General features: G+C 46.2%; 1 long non-coding RNA gene across 1 annotated transcript in view; it reads left to right on the top strand.

The window, feature by feature from the left end:
* The first annotated feature begins 23,686 nt into the window (after positions 1-23,686).
* The window catches only part of LOC138302046 (uncharacterized), a 56,600-nt gene continuing 53,755 nt past the window's right edge, over positions 23,687-26,531 (top strand). The window contains exon 1 of the long non-coding RNA XR_011205242.1: positions 23,687-23,765. This is a non-coding gene — a long non-coding RNA (uncharacterized lncRNA). The remainder of the gene's footprint in view (positions 23,766-26,531) is intronic.

The following is a 26,531-nucleotide window of genomic DNA, read 5'->3' on the forward strand; positions in this document are numbered from 1 at the left end:
TACAAACATTATACAGAACTTCCTCAACAACTCCAACTGCAATAAGATCATGCACAATTCGTGTGAGTGCTTCTTCGCCCTCCTGTGAAATTTTGTATTGAGGCAAACGTGGCAATACAGCTCCCTCCTTGACACTAATATGTACCAGTGGAGTAATCATTTGTCCCACATCAGTATCTGAAGTAGCCCACAAAGTACTAGGGAGTGAAGCTAATGCAATATCCCCTTTAACAAGACAAACTCTTTCAATCACAGGATGATTATCATTTAAAATAACACGCACCCCTTCAGGAGAGCATTGTATTGAAGCCCTGAAAAACTTGAGCATATCAAGACCCACAATATTGTCTGGTGTATTTGGAGAAAGCAAAAATGGACATGGAGCAGTAAATGTATCAACATGGAATGCAAGTGGTTGTGACAATAGGCTAGGGGAAGGTGTTCCATCGAAACCTATTGATGTAATGGTTAAGCCAGACAGGGGAGCCCTTGGAATCAATTGTTTAGACAAGGCGCTGCGAGTAGCTCCTGTATCAACCAGAAACTGATCAGTAGAACCCAAAACATGTGCTGTAACATAGGGACCCCTCTGATCTACTGGAACTTCAACTGATTCCTTACCCCATCCTAGGCAATCCTATGCATAAGCAGAATCTTGGAAATCAGGCTGCACATAGTTAGACATCTGGTATTGGTTCCGTCTATCAACAGCGTTAAAACCATCCTGCCCTCGTACATTAGCATCAACCCTAGCATGATCATTCATGCTTCTTCTAGGCCCTGAATATCCTGAGCGATTTCTCATTTGTCCCCAACCACGTGAACATTGCTGAACACGTAGTGCTAGACAATCGGCAGCCCAATGCCCAAATTTCGTACAATACGCACACTGATCAACAGACAAATTCGAACGAGTGTAAGAAGAACCATAGGATCCACGCCCACCTCTATCACTACCTCTACAAGGCGGACCATAAGCTTGAGCCAACATAACCTTTGTCTTTAATTCTTTAATCTTTTTATCCTCGCTACCTTTTGCTTCTAATTCCTGACGTTCATAATACTGAGCCATAGTCAAAAGAGAAACCGGAGTAGAAGTAGTCCATGAACTTTCACTAGCTTTTAGACGACTAGCTATTCCTGGTAACAGATTTGCAACATATTTATCGACAAACAAATGTCTGCCCCTATCATCTGACAATAACTGGCCGCTAAAATCATGAAATGCTTCTTTAAAGCTTGTAAAGAAATCAGAGACCGATTCGTCTGCCTTTTGCTTACAAGACGCTAAAACAGTCCAATCTATCTTTTTAGGGGGAGTAATCGTTTTTAACTTAACTAATATAGCTGCGGGAAGATCTAGAATCAACTGTTATGGCTTTTTCGCAGGTTCCCTATCCCCGTCCATCTGTTCTAATTCTTTCCATGACGCCCCAAAAACTACACGATCATCAACTTTACGAACAGTTCTCCACATATCTGGTGGTAATATCAATCTGAAAAATAAATCAATGTCAGCCTAAGTCATAGTACAAGAACTAATTGCTCCCTCAACTTCCTCATAAAAGGCGGCTGGATTTTTCCACAGGTAAGGTAATGCTGTGTTAAGTGCCATTACATCTGCCCTGTTCCAAGGAGTATACACCCAATTATAAATAAAAGAACCCTTAGCATCAACAGAAGTTTTATCATCACTTGTACCCAATCCTTTAGGAGGAACATACAAAGGCGCGGCCTCCCGCATTAGTTTCGCGTGAACTATCATAGTCTTATCTGTTCCGAAGATGGAAGCTTGCACCCCGCTGGTCTGAGATGTCCATGCAACTACATCCACGGCCCTTTTCTCCTCTTGCAAACGGACTGCCACAACACATAATTTCACCAAACGCCTGAATGCATCAGCCACCTGGGAGAAAACAAAAAGACCATCACGCATTTGCTTATGATCAGCTGCTACATCATCGGGCTCTAACTCATCAGAATATTTCCGATATAGTTCAATAACTTCTGTGCCAAATGCCTCAGTAAAATATAGCTGCTCCTTTTCCGTCCACCCTTTCATGTTGTCTAAAAGTTCAGAAGCAGAGACAACGCTACAAATTGTTTTACGAGCAATAGAACTAAGCTCAGACGCATGGTCAGCAGGCAACATAGAGCGACTGTCTCGTATCTTCTGTTCCTCCGAACCGGAGACCTTAGCTAACTCATGAGGGGCAGAAGGAATGACATACAGAGGTGGAGGGCAATCTAGTAACAAAAAATCATCGTGTGGTTTATTAAGGATAGGATAGAGAGGTTGCCTAACGGTGTATTGGCCAGTTACCTGTAATTTACGTTCTTTCTCTTCTAGCTCCTTTAAGTCATTTATTACTGCTCTTTCTCAAGCAAGGCTTGCTCACGCTTCACTCGTCCACGCACTTCTTTCTCCCACATTCGTACACAGACAAACATATCTTGCCTAGACCTTCGCTTACACATACATTGTTCCACATAATCAATCTTTCGCAAATCAAATGACCCATGCATAGGCCAACGTAACTCAGGATCCGCACAAGTGTATTTATTCCTTAATGTGCTGTACATTATAGAAGAAAGACCATGTTTAACATACATATCTCTATTGGGCGTCCCCTCTGAGGGTGCCGGTTGCGATTCTTCCAGTCTCAAATTGGTACCATTACAAAAGCAACACATCGCACGAAGTGCGCTAAAAACAGGCATGCCAAAAATAGTGCAGAATATGCAATATTATAATCAAAGTAGCACTTAAGGTGCCGTTCAAATCAAAATTAAATTGGAGAAAATTCTCCTCATTACCTGCCTATATAAATTGCAATTTATATATCAATTCAAAAGACACAAATTGACTAGTCACCCAAAACACGAGAGCCACAGTAAGTAGTGCTAAACTTCATTACCAAACAAAGGCATCAAAATCCACAGCAAGTGCCGTAAAACGGCTCTTACCAATAACAAGGTGTCCAGGTTCCAACTGCCAAGTTCTAAAATCGACCAAATGGTCACTGCATGATGAATGAACAAAACGGATCTCAGTCGAGGACCGGCGCCACCTGGATGATCAAATCAGAAAGAAGGGAAAAACGCTGTGGTTGCCAAGACTCGGGTCTCCTCAGGCATTGATCGTCCGCAGCGAGATCCCAATCCTTCATCGCGACTAATCCGTCGGGCGTCTGAGTCGCTGATGAGTCCCTGTTCGGATTTGTTGAAGTAAGCCTCAGCAAGGCCTACTAGTGCAAGGGGTTCGCCCTTCTCTGCACAAAGTCCTCAGACCATATAGGAAAAAGTTGCCACAGAAACTGAAATAAAAGACAAAGTTTATTAAACCTCATGAGGTGGTACTACAGTTCAAACAGCACCCTTCGGTATTGTTTGAAGTAGCACACTGAACTAAGAGAGCATGGTCCTTTTATACCCACATGTAAGGTCATATGCAAATGCACAGTTGACAAGTAGAAGGGGCTAACAGTTTTCAAGGACTAGTTGACACATTACTGTCTGTTACTGATTACTAACAGCTGCAGATCTTTCTGGGCATGTGCGAAAGTGGGAGATGCTAAATATAACTTGTCACTAGATGGATTTTCAAAAGTAGTTAACAGAAAGGTAGGACAGACCACATGGCGAGCACATGGCAGAGAAAATGGCTGCCATGAATACAAAATGGATTTCGCCAAATGTTCACAATAGTTGCTAAATACAAGATGTCTTCCACTAATGCTTAATCTAATCGCTATTAAATTACAACACAGCAGGACGTCTCCTGCAGCCTCGGACGGCTGCCCACTGGGGAAGAGGCTGGGGACTGTTGCTGAGGCTGTAGACGTGCCGGTGGCTGTGCAGGTGGCTGTGCAGGTGGTGGTGCAGGTAGCGGTGCAGGTGGCGGTGCAGGTGGCGGTGCAGATGGCGGGGCAGCTTGCGGTGTTCGACGCCGTAAAGGTTGGTGTGGTCGTGGACAGAGGGTGTGACACTGGTCCCTCAGTCGGTGCCACCGTGCCCTTTCCTGACCTGCTCTTGTGCTTTTGTCCCTTCCCCACCTTTGATGATGCCGCAGTTGTCTTGCCACTATCCCCTTTTGTTTTTGCTGAGCCCTTGGTGGCTGGTAGGTGTGGCTTCTCCCTCTGGGATGTGGGCACCTTTTTCACCTTGGCAGGTGGCAGAATGTCCTTGGCTTGCTACGTGGCACACTGGTAGCCCTGATGGGTGGCACGCTCAATGACCCAGCAGTTGCTGGCACCACTGTGCCTGGGGATTTGGTGACTGAGGTGCTGAGCTGGGACATGGAAACCCTGGCCCTAGGGGAAGGATGGGGGGGAGGAGGTGTAGGGAAGAGGTCAATGTTAGCCAGGAAGAGTTTTTTAGATACACTGGGACGGGAAGATGGAGGGGGTTTGGGAGTGGAGGAAGAGGTAATATTGTAGGAGGTGTACATCTGCTGAATTTGGGTGAAGGTGCATGGGCCGGAGGCCGTTGTGAGGTGGATGGCTGTTGGGTGGGTGTGTGCCTGCGTTTGTGTACTTTAGCAGGAGGGCTCACAGACACACTGGGAGAGGACACTGGGGATGTGTGAATGGTAGTCGGGATGGTGATTGCACGTGAGCGGTGTGTGGTGATGGGCATGCTGATGATGGAGGTAGTGGCTGAGGATGTAGTGCATGCAGGTGTGAGTGGAGATGAGACAGGGAGGGAGGAGGAGGACGTGGACGAGGGGGACACAGTGGAGGCAGTGGATGTTGCAGTGTCTGAATGGGGATGGTGCTTGTGTGAGTGCTGTGGGATGTGTGGTGCTTATGTTTGCCATGTCCACTCTTGTGTGTTGATGAGTGAGATAGGCTGAGGTACAGGGGATTGGGTCTTGTGGTAGAAGTTGGAGGGGAGAGGCTAGACACAGGGACAATGGCTGCCATCGGTACTGAGGCCTCGCCTGAAATGCTCTCTGTTGGGCCGCCTGCCCAGAATGAATGCCCTCCAGGTATGCATTTGTTTGTTGCAAATGCCTCTCAACACCATGGATGGCATTCAAAAGGGTAGATTTCCCAACAGTGAGGGATCTCAGGAGGTCAATAGCCTCCTCACTGAGGGCAGCAGGGCTGGCTGGGGCAGGGCTTGAGGTGCCTTGGGCGAAGGAGATGCCCACCCTCCTGGGTGAGCGGGCACGGGATAAAAGCTGAGGGGCTGCTGGGAGGACGGTGCTGGTGGGGGGGTGGCGGGTTTACATGTTGATGCGGTGGGCACAGAGGTGCCCGCCACTGCAAGGGAGCTCCCATCAGAGGATGAGTCGCTGTCACTGGTGTATGCTCCTGTCACCGCCGTGGAGCATTCCTCGCTCTCCGTCCCACTGGTGGCTTCAGACTCTGTTGCTTCACCCTCCAGGGCAAAGTGGGATGCAGCTCCCTCCTGCTCCGGTGCCACTGCTCCTCCGCCTGATGATGCTATTGCACAAAAGAACAGGGAGACCACAAAAAGGTGGGGGAAAGACGGAAGAAAAACATGTTCAGTGCATGCAACACCACTACTGTGCATGCAACACCACTACCGTTGCCGGACACAACACAAAGGGAGCAGCCCTCAGCACTACGCCATGCACTAACAGTTCCTAGAAAATTCACCTGACCATGGGGTACGAGACCTAAGCCCAATTGCTGCACACCTGGAAGTCACAGGAGCCTGACTAGGTGTAGGTGGCTCTTACCACTAGTGGGGTTGGGGTGCTAAATAGCCTGCCTCACAAGGGACCTTGCCTACCAAGTTCATCCTGGCCAAGGGGAACCCACTGCCCATCTCCCCCACCCAGATACCTCGTAATGTGCACAGAGTCAGCTGAATGAGAGTGGTCTCACCCCCTTGTGGCTGCTGTGATGCCCTCAAGTGCGCATCCAACTCCGGATAGACCACCGCCAGGATCCAGGACATCAGGGGTTTCAAGGTGCGACAGGCACCCCTTCCACGTTGGGACGCCATCACCAGCTGGGCCACCGCCGTCTTCTTGCTCCAGCAGTGCAGGTCCTCCCATTATTTACGGCAGTGGGTGCTCCATCTGCGGTAGACCGAAGGGTCCGGACGTCATTGGCGATGGCATGCCAAATACCCTTCTTCTGGTGGTCGCTGACCTAGATTAATGGTACAGGAGGAACGGAAATTACTCACCCGTCCGGACCGTCATACTCATTGCCCACCAGTTCCCACCCATGCCCTGACGCACATACACTCACCATCCGCACATGCAGGCCTCAGCCCCCCCCAATGTATCTTCCATCCACACCACTCAAAGCAGGCATTGCCCATGCAGCATGCTCACAGCGTACTCACCTGTTTGTCTGGAGGACCGTACAGTTGCGTGTACTGGGGGAGGACCCCATCCACTAGTTTCTCCAACTCCTCTGAAGTGAAGGCCCTTTCCCCAGACACATGAGCCATCGTCGCTTCCAGACACAGGTCACAGCAGCACTTGCAGTGTAGGTCCTCTCCTGTTGAAGGTCAGGTATCCAGTGAGTGAAAAAGACAGAAAATGGTGGCCACGTCCACGGCGGTGCATACTGTCACCGCCGGCGTACATCGTCATTGGCTCCTGGGACCCATAGCGCCCAATGTTAAGCAATGCAGAATTGCGCCGCGGTCTTCGCCCGCCCACCGCGTCGGAGTAGAACGCCAGTGCAGTTACCTCATATCTCATTGTCCCACCTTAGAGGTCAGGCAGTCGCCATTTCAGGAGGCCACATGGGATGGATGTTAACTGCGTCACACCTATGTAGGCCGGGAATATAGATAGATACCGGCACATTGCGGATTAATTACGTTTCTGAAAATAAAACATTGTGATACCTCAGTGTTGGATGACTCTCTGCTTACTATTCTCCTCCATAGGGCACGTCCGCTGGGGAAGGTGATGAGATGGTGGCATGCTCCGGTGTACAGACCCCTGGTGGACCTGTCTACAATGGAAGAGAGACACATCCTGGTCACATACAGACTTGATCGTGCAACAGTCCAGGAACTGTGCCCAGTTGGAGCCGGAACTGATGTCAGCAATCCACCATCCCACAGGAATCCCTCTCTAGTGCAGGTCCTGTCTCTACTCCATTTCCTGGTCAGTGGGTCTTTTCAAACAACAGTGGCCATGCCATCAGGGATGTCCCAGCCAATGTTCTCAAACGTGTTGTCCAGAGTGTTATCTGCCCTGATGAAACACATGAGCAGCTACATCGTTTTCCCTCAGGTGGAGGATTTGCCCACAGGGAAAGGTGACTTCTATTCCCTGGGACATATCCCCAACATCATTGGTACCATTGATGGGACAATTGTGTTGTTGGGGTGATGGGTGTGAGGGTAAGGGTGGGAGTATGTGATGGCATTGAGGTATGGTGGGGGGATATAGTAGTAAAGATTTGCCTTACCAGAGTCCAGTCCTCCTGCTACTCCTGCGAGGCCCTCAGGATGCAGTATAGCCAAGACTTGCTCTTCCCATGTTGTTAGTTGTGGGGGAGGAGGTGGGGGTCCACCGCCAGTCCTCTGTACAGCAATCTGGTGTCTGGAGACCACGGAACGCACCTTCCCCCGTAGGTTGTTCCACCTCTTTCTGATGTCATCCCTAGTCCTTGGATGCTGTCCCACTGCATTGACCCTGTCGACGATTCTGCACCATAGCTCCATCTTCCTTGCTGTGGATGTCTGCTGCACCTGTGATCTGAATAGCTGTGGCTCTACCCGGACGGTTTCTTCCACCATGACCCTGAGCTCCTCCTCAGAGAACCTGGGGTATCGTTGAGGTGCCATGATGTAATGTGGGTGATGTGTTAGGTGGTGTGTGTTGTGATGTGTGAGGGGGGTGTTGGTGTGTGTTGTTTGAGGTGCGTGGATTTTGTGTAAGTGATGGTGTTGTGTGTCTGTGGATGCTGGTGTTGTTTTTGGCTTATCTGTTCCGAAGATGGAAGCTTGCACCCCGCTGGTCTGAGATGTCTATGCAATTTCGTCCACGGCCCTTTTCTCCTCTTGCAAACGGACTGCCACAACACATAATTTCACCAAACGCCTGATTGCATCAGCCACCTGGGAGAAAACAAAAAGACCATCACGCATTTGCTTATGATCAGCTGCTACATCATCGGGCTCTAACTCATCAGAATATTTCCGATATAGTTCAATAACTTCTGTGCCAAATGCCTCAGTAAAATATAGCTGCTCCTTTTCCGTCCACCCTTTCATGTTGTCTAAAAGTTCAGAAGCAGAGACAACGCTACGAATTGTTTTACGAGCAATAGAACTAAGCTCAGACGCATGGTCAGCAGGCAACATAGAGCGACTGTCTCGTATCTTCTGTTCCTCCGAACCGGAGACCTTAGCTAACTCATGAGGGGCAGAAGGAATGACATACGGAGGTGGAGGGTGATCTAGTAACAAAAAATCATCGTGTGGTTTATTAAGGATAGGATAGAGAGGTTGCCTAACGGTGTATTGGCCAGTTACCTGTAATTTACGTTCTTTCTCTTCTAGCTCCTTTAAGTCATTTATTACTGCTCTTTCTCAAGCAAGGCTTGCTCACGCTTCACTCGTCCACGCACTTCTTTCTCCCACATTCGTACACAGTCAAACATATCTTGCCTAGACCTTCGCTTACACATACATTGTTCCACATAATCAATCTTTCGCAAATCAAATGACCCATGCATAGGCCAACGTAACTCAGGATCCGCACAAGTGTATTTATTCCTTAATGTGCTGTACATTATAGAAGAAAGACCATGTTTAACATACATATCTCTATTGAGCGTCCCCACTGAGGGTGCCGGTTGCGATTCTTCCAGTCTCAAATTGGTACCATTACAAAAGCAACACATTGCACGAAGTGCGCTAAAAACAGGCATGCCATAAATAGTGCAGAATATGCAATATTATAATCAAAGTAGCACTTAAGGTGCCGTTCAAATCAAAATTAAATTGGAGAAAATTCTCCTCATTACCTGCCTATATAAATTGCAATTTATATATCAATTCAAAAGACACAAATTGACTAGTCACCCAAAACACGAGAGCCACAGTAAGTAGTGCTAAACTTCATTACCAAACAAAGGCATCAAAACCCACAGCAAGTGCCGTAAAACGGCTCTTACCAATAACAAGGTGTCCAGGTTCCAACTGCCAAGTTCTAAAATCGACCAAATGGTCACTGCATGATGAATGAACAAAACGGATCTCAGTCGAGGACCGGCGCCACCTGGATGATCAAATCAGAAAGAAGGGAAAAACGCTGTGGTTGCCAAGACTCGGGTCTCCTCAGGCATTGATCGTCCGCAGCGAGATCCCAATCCTTCATCGCGACTAATCCGTCGGGCGTCTGAGTCGCTGATGAGTCCCTGTTCGGATTTGTTGAAGTAAGCATCAGCAAGGCCTACTAGTGCAAGGGGTTCGCCCTTCTCTGCACAAAGTCCTCAGACCATATAAGAAGAAGTTGCCACAGAAACTGAAATAAAAGACAAAGTTTATTAAACCTCATGAGGTGGTACTACAGTTCAAACAGCACCCTTCGGTATTGTTTGAAGTAGCACACTGAACTAAGAGAGCATGGTCCTTTTATACCCACATGTAAGGTCATATGGAAATGCACAGTTGACAAGTAGAAGGGGCTAACAGTTTTCAAGGACTAGTTGACACATTACTGTCTGTTACTGATTACTAACAGCTGCAGATCTTTCTGGGCATGTGCGAAAGTGGGAGATGCTAAATATAACTTGTCACTAGACGGATTTTCAAAAGTAGTTAACAGAAAGGTAGGACAGACCACATGGCGAGCACATGGCAGAGAAAATGGCTGCCATGAATACAAAATGGATTCCGCCAAATGTTCACAATAGTTGCTAAATACAAGATGTCTTCCACTAATGCTTAATCTAATCGCTATTAAATTACAACACAGCAGGACGTCTCCTGCAGCCTCGGACGGCTGCCCACTGGGGAAGAGGCTGTGGACTGTTGCTGAGGCTGTAGATGTGCCGGTGGCTGTGCAGGTGGCTGTGCAGGTGGTGGTGCAGGTAGCGGTGCAGGTGGCGGTGCAGGTGGCGGGGCAGCTTGCGGTGTTCGACGCCGTAAAGGTTGGTGTGGTCGTGGACAGAGGGTGTGACACTGGTCCCTCAGTCGGTGCCACCGTGCCCTTTCCTGACCTGCTCTTGTGCTTTTGTCCCTTCCCCACCTTTGATGATGCCGCAGTTGTCTTGCCACTATCCCCTTTTGTTTTTGCTGAGCCCTTGGTGGCTGGTAGGTGTGGCTTCTCCCTCTGGGATGTGGGCACCTTTTTCACCTTGGCAGGTGGCAGAATGTCCTTGGCCTTGCTACGTGGCACACTGGTAGCCCTGATGGGTGGCACGCTCAATGACCCAGCAGTTGCTGGCACCACTGTGCCTGGGGATTTGGTGGCTGAGGTGCTGAGCTGGGACATGGAAACCCTGGCCCTAGGGGAAGGATGGGGGGGAGGAGGTGTAGGGAAGAGGTCAATGTTAGCCAGGAAGAGTTTTTTAGATACACTGGGACGGGAAGATGGAGGGTGTTTGGGAGTGGAGGAAGAGGTAGTATTGTAGGAGGTGTACATCTGCTGAATTTGGGTGAAGGTGCATGGGCCGGAGGCCGTTGTGAGGTGGATGGCTGTTGGGTGGGTGTGTGCCTGCGTTTGTGTACTTTAGCAGGAGGGCTCACAGACACACTGGGAGAGGACACTGGGGATGTGTGAATGGTAGTCGGGATGGTGATTGCACGTGAGCGGTGTGTGGTGATGGGCATGCTGATGATGGAGGTAGTGGCTGAGGATGTAGTGCATGCAGGTGTGAGTGGAGATGAGACAGGGAGGGAGGAGGAGGACGTGGACGAGGGGGACACAGTGGAGGCAGTGGATGTTGCAGTGTCTGAATGGGGATGGTGCTTGTGTGAGTGCTGTGGGATGTGTGGTGCTTATGTTTGCCATGTCCACTCTTGTGTGTTGATGAGTGAGATAGGCTGAGGTACAGGGGATTGGGTCTTGTGGTAGAAGTTGGAGGGGAGAGGCTAGACACAGGGACAATGGCTGCCATCGGTACTGAGGCCTCGCCTGAAATGCTCTCTGTTGGGCCGCCTGCCCAGAATGAATGCCCTCCAGGTATGCATTTGTTTGTTGCAAATGCCTCTCAACACCCTGGATGGCATTCAAAAGGGTAGATTTCCCAACAGTGAGGGATCTCAGGAGGTCAATAGCCTTCTCACTGAGGGCAGCAGGGCTGGCTGGGGCAGGGCTTGAGGTGCCTTGGGCGAAGGAGATGCCCACCCTCCTGGGTGAGCGGGCACGGGATAAAAGCTGAGGGGCTGCTGGGAGGACGTTGCTGGTGGGGGGGTGGCGGGTTTACCTGTTGATGCGGTGGGCACAGAGGTGCCCGCCACTGCAAGGGAGCTCCCATCAGAGGATGAGTCGCTGTCACTGGTGTATGCTCCTGTCACCGCCGTGGAGCATTCCTCGCTCTCCGTCCCACTGGTGGCTTCAGACTCCGTTGCTTCACCCTCCAGGGCAAAGTGGGATGCAGCTCCCTCCTGCTCCGGTGCCACTGCTCCTCCGCCTGATGATGCTATTGCACAAAAGAACAGGGAGACCACAAAAAGGTGGGGGAAAGACGGAAGAAAAACATGTTCAGTGCATGCAACACCACTACTGTGCATGCAACACCACTACCGTTGCCGGACACAACACAAAGGGAGCAGCCCTCAGCACTACGCCATGCACTAACAGTTCCTAGAAAATTCACCTGACCATGGGGTACGAGACCTAAGCCCAATTGCTGCACACCTGGAAGTCACAGGAGCCTGACTAGGTGTAGGTGGCTCTTACCACTAGTGGGGTTGGGGTGCTAAATAGCCTGCCTCACAAGGGACCTTGCCTACCAAGTTCACCCTGGCCAAGGGGAACCCACTGCCCGCCTCCCCCACCCAGATACCTCGTAATGTGCACAGAGTCAGCTGAATGAGAGTGGTCTCACCCCCTTGTGGCTGCTGTGATGCCCTCAAGTGCGCATCCAACTCCGGATAGACCACCGCCAGGATCCAGGACATCAGGGGTTTCAAGGTGCGACAGGCACCCCTTCCACGTTGGGACGCCATCACCATCTGGGCCACCGCCGTCTTCTTGCTCCAGCAGTGCAGGTCCTCCCATCATTTACGGCAGTGGGTGCTCCATCTGCGGTAGACCGAAGGGTCCGGACGTCATTGGCGATGGCATGCCAAATACCCTTCTTCTGGTGGTCGCTGACCTAGATTAATGGTACAGGAGGAACGGAAATTACTCACCCGTCCGGACCGTCATACTCATTGCCCACCAGTTCCCACCCATGCCCTGACGCACATACACTCACCATCCGCACATGCAGGCCTCAGCCCCCCCCAATGTATCTTCCATCCACACCACTCAAAGCAGGCATTGCCCATGCAGCATGCTCACAGCGTACTCACTTGTTTGTCTGGAGGACCGTACAGTTGCGTGTACTGGGGGAGGACCCCATCCACTAGTTTCTCCAACTCCTCTGAAGTGAAGGCCCTTTCCCCAGACACATGAGCCATTGTCGCTTCCAGACACAGGTCACAGCAGCACTTGCAGTGTAGGTCCTCTCCTGTTGAAGGTCAGGTATCCAGTGAGTGAAAAAGACAGAAAATGGTGGCCACGTCCACGGCGGTGCATACTGTCACCGCGGGCGTACATCGTCATTGGCTCCTGGGACCCATAGCGCCCAATGTTAAGCAATGCAGAATTGCGCCGCGGTCTTCGCCCGCCCACCGCGTCGGAGTAGAACGCCAGTGCAGTTACCTCATATCTCATTGTCCCACCTTAGAGGTCAGGCAGTCGCCATTTCAGGAGGCCACATGGGATGGATGTTAACTGCGTCACACCTATGTAGGCCGGGAATATAGATAGATACCGGCACATTGCGGATTAATTACGTTTCTGAAAATAAAACATTGTGATACCACAGTGTTGGATGACTCTCTGCTTACTATTCTCCTCCATAGGGCACGTCCGCTGGGGAAGGTGATGAGATGGTGGCATCCTCCGGTGTACAGACCCCTGGTGGACCTGTCTACAATGGAAGAGAGACACATCCTGGTCACATACAGACTTGATCGTGCAACAGTCCAGGAACTGTGCCCAGTTGGAGCCGGAACTGATGTCAGCAATCCACCATCCCACAGGAATCCCCCCTCTAGTGCAGGTCCTGTCTCTACTCCATTTCCTGGTCAGTGGGTCTTTTCAAACAACAGTGGCCATGCCATCAGGGATGTCCCAGCCAATGTTCTCAAACGTGTTGTCCAGAGTGTTATCTGCCCTGATGAAACACATGAGCAGCTACATCGTTTTCCCTCAGGTGAAGGATTTGCCCACAGGGAAAGGTGACTTCTATTCCCTGGGACATATCCCCAACATCATTGGTACCATTGATGGGACAATTGTGTTGTTGGGGTGATGGGTGTGAGGGTAAGGGTGGGAGTATGTGATGGCATTGAGGTATGGTGGGGGGATATAGTAGTAAAGATTTGCCTTACCAGAGTCCAGTCCTCCTGCTACTCCTGCGAGGCCCTCAGGATGCAGTATAGCCAAGACTTGCTCTTCCCATGGTGTTAGTTGTGGGGGAGGAGGTGGGGGTCCACCGCCAGTCCTCTGTACAGCAATCTGGTGTCTGGAGACCACGGAACGCACCTTCCCCCGTAGGTTGTTCCACCTCTTTCTGATGTCATCCCTAGTCCTTGGATGCTGTCCCACTACATTGACCCTGTCGACGATTCTGCACCATAGCTCCATCTTCCTTGCTGTGGATGTCTGCTGCACCTGTGATCTGTATAGCTGTGGCTCTACCCGGACGGTTTCTTCCACCATGACCCTGAGCTCCTCCTCAGAGAACCTGGGGTATCGTTGAGGTGCCATGATGTAATGTGGGTGATGTGTTAGGTGGTGTGTGTTGTGATGTGTGAGGGGGGTGTTGGTGTGTGTTGTTTGAGGTGCGTGGATTTTGTGTAAGTGATGGTGTTGTGTGTCTGTGGATGCTGGTGTTGTTTTTGGTAGTGTATCTCTCTGGCGTGGTTTCAAAATTCTGGTAGTAAAGGTTTGTGGGTGATGTGGGTGTGTGCTTTATATTGGGTTGGGTGTGTGGGTGTAGTGTTTGTATGTGTATCAGGTGTGTGTATTTCGAATTTTCCAATGTGGTTGTGTTTTGTAAATGTGTGTGTATTTTGAGCGCGACGGTGTGTACCGCCAATGGTTTACCGCGGTTGAATGACCGCCGCATTGATTCGTGGGTCGTAATAGTGTGGGTGTATTCCTGTTGGCATGACGGTGTCGGTTTTGTTATCGCCAGTTTATCACTGACCTTTGGTGTGGCGGACATGTGTGGGTGTCTGTATTGTGGCGGATTCCGGGCTGTGGGTCGTAATACCTGTAGTGGAATGCCACAGCGGTAGGTTGGCGGTTTTCTGCACAGCGGTAAGCAGGATTTACTGCCACGGTTGTAATGAGGGCCTTTATGTTTTTATATCCCATCTATGTGAAAGCTAGAAAGACGTGGTTAATCCTGGTTTGTCAGTTGCTCTGTATAACACAACTTACAGATGCTATCCGTAAATTAAGTTCTGAAAATACTGAGGTTCATGTTATCAGTAGCAAGGCACTTCTAGCATGCTTGGCACATTAGATGTAAAATATTAAAAGCTGATTAATATCACTATGATAGCCAATGAACTTAAGCACATGCACTTTTATGGATGAATATAAGTGCATGCACTCTTATGATAGACATTTTTAATGTCTGTACAAAATAAATACTGTATGTATAAATTATCGGTCTAAGTGCCCAGTGTAGCTGTATTGTTCCCCTGAAGCGAACGTTTGTCATGAATATAGGTGTATATTTAATAACAGTAATTCTGACTTAACTTTACTACTCTGGCATTGTTTGGAGTGGAGCATTACTTGTAATATGATTAATTCTTGCATTTGTCATTTTTCTAATTTTATGTGAGTAAACGTGTTTATAGTCATAAAGTTACCCAGTAAACATTATATATATATAAATATATATATATATATATATATATATATATATATATATATACATATACATGTATATATATAGTTACATTCAGATTTTACATGCACAAAACATAGAAATTCAGCCATGCACTGCTTATTACCCCAGTTATTACATCCCGCATGACATCTTCTTTGACATCACTGATAATATTACTGTAACATCTGCAGTAAAATTAGTGTTGAGAGAACTGCGCTTCGTGAGGGAGTGCCTACCTAGACTTTAGGCACGAGTTATAGTTACTTGAACTAACTCTAACAGCTATAGTTCCATGGTTTTGTGCGTGTAAAATCTGAACCTAACTATAATGTCCCTGTAATGTGTATATATATATATATATGTATATATATATATATATGTATATTTATATTTATACACACAAACTAGTTAGTAGTACTTACTGTGAGGACCATGTTTCCATAGGAGAAGTGCCTTTTGACTTGCCTATATCTTTTGCAACGTTAGAAAAAGCTTTATGAAATTTTCCCCCAAAAAGTTGTCCGGTAATTATTGTTGCACACAGAAAGTTTCAGGTTGAGCCGGAGGCTGAGAAAAAAGGGGGAGGGGGGGTCAAAAAAGTTGCCTTTCCCATGTTATTTCCCATGTTAATTCACATAGACGGAATTACACCACATTTGGCAGAAATCTAGCGTTCAACACACAGATTGTATTTTCATGTATTTTGTAAATCTGATCAGTAGTTTTTGAGAAATTAAAGGGAAAATACATTTGGATTTCACTGGTCGCAAATTTGTTGCAATGTTTTAATGACAATCACAACATATTCATGAATGCGCACACCAGCAGGAATGCTGTGATTGGTTGGCCACAACCTCAGTAAAACATTGCAGCTGCCATTTCAGGGAATGGGGCACGGTCCCCGGGGCTGATAACTGACATGAAAATTGGCATAATGGGTCAGAGTGGAGTTACCATGACCACAGGGTTGTCATAAAGGAGTCTTTGTAGCTCAAATTATGACCTTTCAATAATTTTTTCCAAGGCTTGCGATATTCGTAAATACATCGCGGCACTCAGCACGACCCCTGTCTAACATCGCAACATAATCCCGAATATTGGCAACAAGAAGAATAATTTTTGAGAGATTTAGTTATACATCCATTCATTCAGTCATAGAAGCACTGAGAAACTGATGCACCCACTCACAGACCCTCTCAGACACTGATGCACTCACTCACAGACCCACGCACACCCTCATGCACCCATTAACAGATTCCCTCACACCCTGATGCACCCATTTGCAGACCCACTCACACCCTCAAGCACTAATTTGCAGACCCAATAGCACACTCATGCACCCATTCAGCGTACCACTCACACTCTCACAAACCCGTTTGCAGATGCAGTCACACCCTCATGCACCCATTCAGAGATTCACTCACACACTGATGCCCCCATTTACAGACCTACCCACATCCTCATGCACCCATTCACTGACCCAGTCAAACACTCATGCACCCATTTATAGATCCACTCACACCCTGATGCACCATTCGCAGACCCAGTCTGACCCTCACACCCATTCGAAGACCAAGTCACACACTCACCCACCCATCTACAGATCCACTCACACCCTGATGCACCCATTCACAGACCCATTCACACCCTCACACACCCATTCACTGACCCACTCACACCCTCATGCACCCATTGACAGATCCATTCACACTCTGACACACCCATTTGAGACTCACTCACACCCTGATGCACGCATTCACAGATCCGCTAACACCCTGATGCACCCATTTGCAGACCCCGTCACAATCTCATGCACCCATTCACTTTTCCACTCAAACTCTCATACACCCATTCGCAGACCCACTCAGACCGTCATGCACCTATCCGTAGACACAGTCACACCCTCATGCACACATTCATTGATCCACTAATACCCTGATGTACCATTACTAGACCCAGTCAGGCCCTCATGCACCCATTCACAGGCCCAGTCACACCCTGTTGCAACCATTCATAGATCAACATGTGACATCTTGCCACCTGATATCGCAAGTGGCATCATAGGGAGTGGCATCAAAGGAGGTGGCATTACAACCCATAACATCAAGGAAGTGACATCAGAAGAAGTGACATCTGACCTTAAGGCCTCAAATATATGTTCAAAAGGTCTATAAGGAGTACATTTGAGCAAATTACCAGATTTAACAAATGAGACTTTGCATTAGGGGGTTTGGGTGGTTATTTGGGTTCACTGGCAATGCACAGCAGTATTTGGATTTTTAAAAAGCCCCCAGCCAGTTCAGGTCCTGGGGGCATGTGAAAATTAGGGAGGGGGTTCACGAGGTCCCCTCCTAGGGCAGTTTGATGCCTCAGGAACCGCCACCTCCCTAGGGCCTATTTATAATTAATGCAGAGGACTGCCACCTCCCCAGGGCTTCAATCAAATACTAAGCAGGGGGCAGCACACCCCCCCCACAGCCCTGAGGACCGCCACCTCCCTTGTACTGAAATCAAATATATTGCGGAGGGGCCACATGCCCCCCCCACAGCCCCAAGGACAACCACCTCCTGGTGCTTTAATGAGCTAAATGCCTCCCCTAGCCCAGTGGCTGTCCCTCCCTGGGGCTGAAATCAAATTTAATGTGGGGGCACGTGGCCTCTTGCAGCCCTGGGGACCGGAACCTCCCCGCTGCTAATAATAAAGTAAATGTTGGGGGCCGCCTGGACCCTCCACAGCCCTAGGGACCACCACCTCCCCAAGGCTACTTGATTGTTGGTGGGGGCTGCATGGCCCCCCTCGAGGAGCCATAGATGGCCCTGGGGACTGCCAACCCCCAGGGCTGGCTCCTATTTTGTCCTAGGGTGCCCACCCCTGGGGCATAGCTGTTTGCTCTGACTTGGGAACTTGGTTAGCTCCCGCCAAGTCAGAGTAAATACTTCCCTTTCTGCAAGTGTGAGCAGTCAAACAGATGTATGCACGGAAACAGATGAAAACATTGCTCCTGCAAGCAGGGAGCTTCTAGTTAAAGCAGTTCCCTACTTGTGTGAGTAATGCCGGCTTCCACAGGATGCGGGAACCGGCTAGGACCGTGTGGGTCATGAGGCTCCGTCCGCAGTTCTGTCACTCTCTCTCTTTCTCTCTCTCTCTTCCATCCCATAGTAATATTGGGATGGAAAAGGGAGCGAGAGAGAGAGTGATTGTCATTTCAAAGGTCTCTCCATACAATGACTTTAAAGAATCAGGCTAGCAAGATGTTTGATACGAACTTTATAATTACGTTTGGATGCAGGTCAGAACAAAGTCACCTCTGGCCTAATGGTCAATGTTGTGTGCTATTAGTCAGTAGGTTGAAGGTTCAATTCCTGTATCACTTTGCAGTGTTTTTTTTATTTACTAGTGTTCACTGTTAAACGTTTCTAATGATGGAATATTAAAGCCTTTTTCCCTCAAAATCTGTGGGTTGAATGCCATATCTAAGTCTGGGCACTCTGTACTAAGGAGTCACCTTTGGCCTTGTGGTTAAGGTCTGAGACATGCATGGTAAAGTTAAGGATTCTTGTCTAGGTGAGTCTCTGGTCATTTCCTGCTTTAGTTTCTTTTCAACTAAAAATATTTACGTTTCATACTGAAAGGTGATCTCATAGTTTTTAATTGACAAAAGCATTTTTCTTTTCAGTTTGTCCAGAGATATCTCATTCTACACACATCATTCATCAAAGACTAAATCATTCTCTTCCTACAAATCTCGCACTTTCTCCCTATGCATTGCTAATTACTCCAGATATTACAGCACTAATTACATCTTTTATAACATCATTGATAATATCACTGTAACATTTGTTGTAAATTTATTCATTAAAAAACTGTGCATGACGGAGGCACAAGTTAAAGGTACCTTAGTTTTTTTAAGTGAATTTCTATGCTATTTTAATTAACTTAAAACCACCAAGGTTACAGGGACATTATAGTTAGTGTAGTAACGGGCTGCACACAAAGTCGATTATTTTTAGTAACACATTAAGTTTATTCATTGAAAATAAACGCGATCCTTCTCCTAAGCCAGCTGACACAAACTGACTCGATCGGAACGATTGCTAACCCCACATTCTACAGTTACCAACACTACATAGAATATAACACATCTCCCTCCCTTCCAATTTTCCCCAACACACACAACACACACACACATAAAAAGAAATGCTGATAAAAAATTTAAATACAATAATACTATGGGCCTGATTACAACTTTGGAGGAGGTGTTAATCCATCCCAAATGTGACGGATAAACCACCAGCCGTATTACAAGTTCCATAGGATAGATATAATGGACTCGTAATACGGCTGGGACGGATTAACACCTTCCTCCAAAGTTGTAATCAGGCACTATATCCTAAAACAAAGGAGAATTAAAGTAATGTTAATAACTAGAAGGCAAAAGAGTTCCAAGATACAATTCAAACAAATTGTACATAATTCCGTAAATAACATGGTGGTCTGCGAGTCCTTAGGTTGCGACCACCATCTGTAGTGCCAACATTTGAAACAGATTCTGTCCCCACTTGAACATGCTCAGTACTACTCATATCTGGACTATGCATCAAGTGTTCTACTCTCCCAGAAGCATTCCCATCTGACTTGACATTGAACTCTTCATCACTCATGAACATAAAACTGTTGTAACTTTTACTAAAGGGAGGGTTGTCCTTAACTGCCACGTCACCTTCTTTCCTCCTTTGGTAGAACACAACCTTTCTTTTATTCCATTTGTCACCATTCTCCAACTCCACATGATTTACACCCGCCTTCTTGACTTTGAAAGGACCCCAGAACTTAGAAAGACTACCAATGACTCCACCATGTCTGATCTTTACCCAATCACCTTCCACTACATCATTTCCTCTTAACTTTTCCCTTGTGTACCCTGTATCACACACAGCACCATCCACTAACCACGCTGGCAGTAATTTCGAATCGGGCTTTCTTCCCCTCATTCTTTCAAACAGAGTTGCATCCGTAGATTTATTCAATGTAGTACTGTGGGCCCAAACCATCTCATTTACAATTTCCTTTACATCTTTTCCACTCTGAGCACCCATTAAAATAGTGCCTTTCACCAATCGGTTTATTCTCTCTACCATTCCATTGGCTTGAGGATTATATAGAGCTGTACGCCCATGAATAATCCCACAGTTCTCTAAAAACTTCTTCATTTCATGAGATGTAAGTTGAGTGCCATTATCAGTTATCAAGACTCTAGAAAAACCTTCTTCCAGAAAAACTTCCCTCAACACATCAATAGTACTCTTGGTAGTAATTTCCTGCACAAACGTCACAACCACCCATCTAGAGTCAACCATGACCACAGCATTTTTGCATGCATTCCCTACACTTGCATGGGACGAATAAAATCCAAACACACATTCCACCAGGGTAACCCAGGATCTTCTATATGACCCTGGATTCAATGCGCACCTGTTTTCAATCTTTTTTTCACTCTCTTTACACGTTGTACAATCTACAAACCACCATCCATCCATGCATGGCCACCAAAAGTATTCCCTGACTCTCTTCTTAGTCATGGTTTGACCCAAATGACCCTCTTGTGCCAACACAAAAATCCTCTTCCTTAGACCTTCCGGTGGAATAAAGTTGTCATTTTTCATAAGTAAGTGCGAATCTGGAACAGATAACTCATCCACCAATTTTAAATAAGATCTCAAAGAAGGAACAACAGTGCTGTCCCTCCTTTTACCTTCCACAATCATGCATACAACACCTTTAAGTACTGAATCCTTCTCCATACAAATCCTCCATTCCTCTGCCGAAAAAGTGCCTTCACCCCACTCCTCAATGTCACTCAACCAAGCTACTGCTCCTTCTTGTTCTCTGAGTAAGTCCTCTGCCTTGCCCACACCCATCGAGTCTAAAGGCAGTCTAGAGAGGCAAACTGCCCGGCCATTCTCCCAACCAGGAATATAGCTCATACTGAAACGATTTTCTTGGAGTCTGGCAGCTAACCTCGCTAGTCAGAACTCAACACTTTGAGTAACGGTTTGTGATCAGACCATAAGGTGAAACGAATGCCCCCAATGAAGGTCCTGAAGTACTCAACTGACCACACAGCAGCCAAAGCCTTGCGTTCAATTACAGAATAATTCTGTTCACACGCCGCCAAAGACCGTGATACAAAAGCCACAGTAGTCTCTTTCCCTTTACATATCTGAGAAAGAATAGCTCCAAAGCCACACTCACTCACATCCACAGTTAGAATTGTCTTAAGGTGAGTATCAAAAGGAGACAAAATATCTGCTCCACAAATGTTTTTTTTTACCGTATCAAAAGCAATCTGTAGTTCACTTCCCCACTTGAAATTGGACCCCTTCGTCAGCAACATTCTTAAACTTTCAGTTTTCCAAGCAAAATTCTCAACAAAATTTTTGTAATACTCTATCAACCCCATGAATGAACACAGCTAATCTTTGTAACCCAGAATGGGTGCTGAACGAATAGCATTTAACAAGTCTTCCTTGGGTCTGTACCCTTCTCCAGATACTGTATGACCTAAGTAATCAATTTCCTCCACCACAAATGTGTACTTGTCCCTCTTTAAAGTCAAATCAGCTTCCTTCAATTTGTTTAGAACAGCTTTAAGAAGAGAATTATGTTCACTTACTGTCTGACCAAAAATAAAAATATAATCTTGAAAATACAACATGTTATGTAATCCCGAGAACAGACTCGACATAACATCTCTGAAACACACTTGCTGCAGAGGACAGCCCAAAAGGCATTCTGGTGAACTGAAACGTACCTTCCATGGGCACGTAGGCAGTGAGTGCACAAGAATCGTCATGTAATTTAATTTGATGGTACGCACTCCTCATATCCAATTTAGAAAAAGACTTCCCCCCTTTGAGAAGAGACAAGAGTTCATTTATGTTTGGAAGAGGAAAGGAATCTGTGACCACAAACTTATTTAAACTACGTAAGTCCACACAGAAGCAAAGCTTGCCATCCCTTTTATTTGTAATGACTACTTGTGAAACCCAAGGTGAGGCCTCCACAGGTTCAATTATGCCCTGATCCATCATGGTTTGTAACTTTCTTTTCACTTCTTCTCTTACTTCCAACGGTACTCTCCTTACTTTGTGTTTCATCGCTACAGCACCCTCTTCCAGTACAATTTTGTGGACAAACCCTCTTAACTCCCCCAAATTTTCATCAAATCGTCAAGAATTATCTCCAAAATTTCATCTTCCAATATCAAAACCTTATTGTCAGAATGGGGATCAATGATGATTTGCAAATCATACTGATGCTCCCATCCCAAAATTGGTGGTCCAGACTCATAAACTTTCCCTTCCACACATCGATTGCCAAACTTAATACAAGAGGTAAAATAACCTACACCATTGATCTCCACCCCTTGATACACTCTAAGATTCATATCTTTAGGTAACAAAGAAATATCATGCCATAGCTCAATCCACAATGAATTTGGAATAATAGAATACAGTGAACCAGAGTCCACCATTAGTTCCACTTCTTTGTCAGCTGTGGCAAAGATTCCTTTCGGCCTGGTTTTTCTCCCTTTCCCTGTTCCACAAGCTTTAACTAGTAAGATGCGGTCACTATCGCAGCTTTCCTCAGCAGGATCAGCTACAGCAACTCTTGATTTGAAACCGTCTTTGCACATACGAGCAAAATGCCCCTTGCGACCACACTTCCTGCAGTCTTTATTAACAGCAAAACACCATTTAGCATTGCTGGTATGAGCAAAGCTCCCACACCTTGCGCAGAATTTAGGTTTGGACACACATGAATCTTTAGTCCCATGTTTACTGCTTGCAGCAACACCGTGCTTGGCAGATTATGTTTCTTAGATATTACTGCCACCTCCTCTCCATCTCCAGTACTTCCATTCCCTTTTTTGTTCATTTCTCATATCTACAAGTCTGATTCCTCTACGATTTTTTTAATGGAAATTCCATCCTTCAGAGAAGGGTTCTTTGCAGCCCATAACTCTTCTTGCATTTTTTTACTCCTGCACTGTACAATAAGTTGATCTCGAATTAGCTCATCAGTCATAGGTCCAAATTTGCACTTCACTGACAATTCACGTAAACTAGAAACAAAGTCTTCTAGTGACTCTCCTTCCTTTTGTGGCTTAGTATAAAACTTGTAACGTGACATAACTATATATTCTTCCTTGGCAAATCTCTTTTCTAAACGTAGTTTTGCCTCTTCATAGACATCACCTACAGGTTGTCCATTGTCATTGCAAATTTCTGGTAGATATTTGAAAATATGATGAGCTTCTCTGCCAATTGTGCCTAACAACAGTGCTTTCTTCCTGTGCGCAGATAAATTTTGCCCATCCAATGCCACAACATAGTTTTCAAATAGATCTATCCATTTTTCCCACTGTATGGAGGGTTGACCTCTGTTATCCAAAAATGGTGCAGGAATGTTAATAGCAGAAGCCATGACAATGTTGAATTTAAGTGTCTCTTTTCAAACTTGCTGGTTGCTAAGGGCCTTTCCTTTCCCTTAGCTAAAGAGCAAATAGTGTACTTTCCTCTAATATGAGAATAGGGCAGGGCTTATAGTTTCATCGGCTTCCCCACTGCGATTTGAGGCTGGCCGTCACAACAACAACACAGAGAACTTGTCGTGGCAGTCAAACGGTAAGCACATATTTACCAATTTTTGAGTAAAGTGTAAAAATGCGCGTTCCTCCATGACGGCATTTCATTTAGGATCCTCTTCTGCCCCGAAATTGACGCCTCGACAATGGTCCTCATGCGGTACACAGCTCGCCGTCAGCTACCGTCCGCTTGCACAAATGGATCCGTTTGGATCGTGTTTACTTCGGTGTAGCTGGCACTCGTCGCCAAACATTTTGTAACGGCCTGCACGCGAAGTTGATTATATTTAGAAACACATGAAGTTTATTCATCGAAAATAAACGCGATCCTCCTCCCAAGCCAGCTGACACCAACTAACTCGATCGGAATGATCGCTATCCCCACATTCTACAGTTATCAACACTACATAGAATATAACAGTTAGCTTCTGAAGTTACTCACACAAAATCGGTGCCTAAGGTAACTATAACTTATGGTCTCACCATGCACAGTTTTTCCTCAATAATTTGACTGCTAATGTTTTATCGATATTTCTGTTGAGATTAATTTTTTTATGAAATGTGCATCATGGCCAAAACGGAAGCTCACTTCCTCGTTTGTTCTGCGTTTTGTTTGAATGGAAACTGCTAGCCTGGAGTATCATATTCCCTGCTGTTGCTTTACTGTATATTTTAGTATATATATACTTTTACCTTAAATTTTGATTGCATTCTAAGGGAATTAATGTGCAATTCATTGCATTTCTTGGTTGTTAGTGTGTGCAGGGTACAGGCATGGTCATGAAGCAGGGAGGATAGACTGTACAGTCAGAAATAAGAGAGTACAGGATGTACAGTGTCTCTGGGATCACACTGCTTCTACAAAGAAAAATAGAACCACACTAAAGAGGTCAGGCAAACATGCTGTCATGTAAGTTATAATAGCCAGAAGGATGGACTCTGGTACATGGAGAGAGTGGGGGCTGATCATGATATCTAAAATCCTGAGGACAACTGGGTCTGAGGGACTAAAGGAGAGGATGGCAGAGGGTCACTGGAGTAGTTGGGTGAAGAGGAAATATGTTTCTGGTATCTCCTGGCATGAGGAGGAATAGGCATGGGAAGGAGTGCTGCATGGTATCAGTGTCCAGCAGGGCTGGTACTGATTACTTTGCCTTGTTTTTTTCTAGTGACATGGGAGGGGTAGGTATATTGTACCCTGTGCAGGGCAGAAACATGGGCAGCAAAAGTGCAGTAGCTGTGAAAGGGCAGTGATGTATAAGTCATGTGGGTAGAGAAATGTAAGGCTGACAATCCATATATCTTTTACCAGTTCCTGTCACAGATATTTTAGATGTTCAACAGCGATAACTCACCATGGTGTCCTTTGAGGCACATATTGCCCCTTCTGGCATAAAAACCTGCCTCTGCCACTGATAAAAAGCAAAGCACACCTTGAAACCTTGAAAACTGAGCTGTTCTCATTGCAGGACAGAGGTTTTCCTTAGTTCATTACAAATGTACAGTAGAAGAAACTTCACCTGCCAATGACATTATTTACAAGGCCACTCCTGTGTACAAACTGATGTGAGGAATCTGCCCATTTTTTGTTTAAACTTTCAATTCTTTTGCCACTCAGTGAAATTGATGTATGATGACTCAGTTAAAGGGCACTTTCACGGATGCCCGTAAACCATACAAAGAGGATGCTTTCTGCTCACCAATGTTTATCACATCAGCAATGCACTTTTACTGAGGACTTTTATTGACACCGGTCCTCAATGATTTATTCACAATCATTCATTAGTTTATCAGATGTAACAAAATATCCAATTAGCCTTAACGCTTCTCCAGCTGTCCCTGTATCTTAGTAGATCTCTCCAGCCCAGTGAATCAACAAGAAGCATTTTGAGGAGATATTACTTTCATATAATTGTAATTGGGCATTAATAAGGGGTGACTCAATGTGTCTGGATGCGTTTGTAGGGAGCCTTTTTCAGGGTTCCATAAAGTCTGTTTGCAAATGAGTTTGTTTGGAGAATTATGTTAAGTAATTGTTTTTTGTTGATATAGTAAACAAACTTTTGAATTAAGGGCCTGATTTGTACTTTTTTTGCACCACATTTGCATCATTATAATTGAATATTGTGAGTTTGCGCTGCCTTCGTGTAAAAAAATGACACAAATGCAGCGCTAAAAAAGTATAAATCAGGCCTTTGATGTCCACATAGTATATGGGCATGGTTGAATGAAGGCTTTTATTTACTTTTTGTTTAGAATTTGATTGATTGAACCAAGTCTTTGTGGGAGTTAGTGCTCCTTGTGCTGTTCTTTGATGGTGCTATGGTGATTCATTCATCATTATATTAAATTCAAACAAGTAGGTTGTTCCTTAGCTTAGTTTAGATGTGACCAATGTTCCCTCTAATTTTTTTCCACTGTGTGCGGCAGAGTGCAGTCTCTGTGCGCTGCAGCCAAGGATACGTGCGCCAAGAAATTGACCATTCACGTGCTCGCAGCGCAGTGCATAACTAGCCAAGATCTTTGGCATTAGCCTCTCCATACCACTAAAGCAAAAAAGGGATATCATTGGTCCATGCAATAGGGCATCAAGGCAGTTTTGTGACCTGGTTGCACACCCCAAGAACATGACCTGTTAAGTGCCACCTACACCCCAGTTAGAGAAAACAGAGGAACATTGCCCGCGGCATTTAAACGCTGTTTTCATTGACTTCAATCCAGATTAAATTATGAGCATTTTCTGCAATAGGAGAGCACGGCTATCGCTCTAAAAGGCTTATTTGATCTGAGAAAGTGATAATGCATA

The sequence above is a fragment of the Pleurodeles waltl genome, chromosome 6 (genome assembly GCF_031143425.1).
Source record: "Pleurodeles waltl isolate 20211129_DDA chromosome 6, aPleWal1.hap1.20221129, whole genome shotgun sequence".
NCBI classification, from domain to species: Eukaryota; Metazoa; Chordata; class Amphibia; order Caudata; family Salamandridae; genus Pleurodeles; species Pleurodeles waltl.